This window comes from Ictidomys tridecemlineatus, chromosome 1 (genome assembly GCF_052094955.1).
Source record: "Ictidomys tridecemlineatus isolate mIctTri1 chromosome 1, mIctTri1.hap1, whole genome shotgun sequence".
Taxonomy (NCBI): Eukaryota; Metazoa; Chordata; class Mammalia; order Rodentia; family Sciuridae; genus Ictidomys; species Ictidomys tridecemlineatus.
Genome location: NC_135477.1, coordinates 179433575 through 179436169, shown reverse-complemented (window position 1 = coordinate 179436169; position 2595 = coordinate 179433575).

Genomic DNA, 2595 nt, shown 5'->3' with positions numbered 1-2595 from the left:
TAAACTATTGACTATTACAATCTCTTTTTTGTTATGCCACATTATAATTTTGTTTCTTCTTAGATTTTGGTAGTTTTTTTTTTTCTAGGAATTTGACAACTTCATTGGTATATCTAATTAATAACTGTTTACAGTATTCTTTTATGATTTTTATGTCTATAAAATGGTTAGTATTGCCCCAATTTCATTTCTAATTTCATCAATTAGAGTCTTTTCTTCTTTTCCCTTGGTTTGTCTAATTGAGTCTGCCAATTTTATTGATTTTTTTCAAAGAATGAACGTTTTGTTTCCATACATACATCTTATTATTTTTGTATTGTGTCTCTGATTTTTTCTTTCCTCCTAGCTTTGGATTCAATCTTCTTTTTTCTAATTCCTTAAAGTTGAGTTATTGGCCTGAGATCCTTTTTAAACACAGGAATTTACAGGCATAAATTTCCTGCTGAGTCCTTCTGACTTTGCCTCATCTCCTTCTAAGTTCTATTACATTTTCACTTTCATTCATCTTAAGTATTTAAAATTCATCTTTAAAAGTATTTTCTTTGTGATTCTTTGACCCCACTGGTGGTTTAAGCATGTGCTGTGTAATTGCTAGTGATCATCAGAGATCTCCTTCAATGCCGACACTCAGGCTGATTTTTTCCTTGACTGTTCCCTCACTGCTATACATTCTTGATCAATCTCCAGAGTTCCTACAGTCACATTATGCTTTCTACAATTCCTTAGTTAATTGGCTAATTTTGTAGAGGAACGGGTGGTCCATTGAAGCTCCCTGTATACCATTTTTCTCTGACATCTCTCAGTATTCTATTTTTAATCTAAGAAAGGAGGTGAAAAGTCTATCTACCTATTTTGTCTACATAAAAGTTAGGGGAGAAAAAGTAAGTCATACACAAGGATAAAAGCAACCTTTCTTATAAATATATTTTATTTTGTAGATTATGGATCTACATATTATAAATAATTATAAAAAAATAAAATATTAAACAAGCAATACACAGGAGCCGTGGTTATAGTTCAGTGGTAGAATGCTTGCCTAGCATGTGAGGAGGTGCTGGGTTTGATCCTCAGCACCACATAAACAAATAAAATGTAATGCGTCTACTTACAACTATTGAAAAAAAAAAAAAAAAGCAATACCCAAAGCAACTGTTCCCAGAGACAAAGTTGCCCAAGTCTAACTTTATGCTGAGAAGTTGAGATTTGGGTTCAGATATCCTAGAATGCTACAATCTTATTATTATGCTAAGAGAAGCAGAACATAAAATATCTAGCAAATCAAACATTATTCCCTCCTACTAACACCTTTCTCAAGGAGGCAAAATAGTTTTGCCATCTGTACTCCAGGTTCTGTCTAATAGTGAATAAACCAAGGCTACTTTTTGGAGTAATGATGAGGGAGAAATGTGCCTGTTAGAACAAGGCTATATGTTAGTTCACATTTTCCTTTCAAAATTAAGTTTCAATAAAAAAAACTTACTTTTGCAAATCATACACACTATGGGTGCTCTACCACTGAGGTACATCCCAAGCTCCTTTAATTTTTGAGACGGTGTCTTATAATCCTGCTGTCTTAGCTTCCTGAGCAGCTGGGATTATAAGTGTGCGCCATTTTGCCCAGCTCCCTGCATGTACTTGAGTAAAAGTGTCCACTAGAACTGAATCCCTCAACTCCTACATTCTATTACCACCACCATTTATCCACTAATATCTGAGTCCCACATCTCATTTTCAACACTTATTGACCATTCTGCTTCTTTTAAACTGTATCTCGAATCCAACTCTCATTTTATATTACTGACCTACTGCCTCAGTCTCATTGTGTATTTAACTGTACTATCCAATGACAAACCTTGCCATTTCTGGCCTCCATTCTTAGCTTTTTCTAAATCCATTTTCCATTATGACGTCACAAAGCTTTTACTAAAATAAATTGAGTGAGGACACTATTTTGCTTATATCCATTATTTGTTTCCCATCATCTACAGCAGTGATTTTTCAATATATTCCTAGAAGACTCAAGATCAACAGAATTGCCTCAGTTTCTAGGGATTAAGGCAGAGCCTCAATGTATGAGATTACCTTGTTGACCCAGTTCTTCAACCTTCAATTGGCTGCTTAATTTCTTTAAATATTTGTGCAAGTCTCTTTGTAAAAAACATTTCCCAAACTCTTTGTGTGTTGCTCCTAGATTTCTATTCAGACTTAATTTACTAAATGAAACATTTCTAATTCAGCACATTGGGTTCAGAAATGCTTGTGAATATGAATGAATGTGAAAATATGTAAGTATATGTACATGGAAGAACCCTAATTCACCCACCTATAGAAAATATACATGAAATTGCTATGAACCAATCTATATTCATTTAGAAAGTTTAGCATTAAATCTTTTTTAATATATAGGTATATATTCACAAAATTTAAAGTTATATATAAAAATACATATATTTATACGTAAGACCATAGGTATCAAGGAATTGAGAATAGGTATCAAGGAATTGAGAATCCCTGAAGTTTCTTTTTTTGACCACACCTTTATTCTTTTTTGATAATATCCTGTTATCCACACAGAATAAGAAAACACAAAGAGGA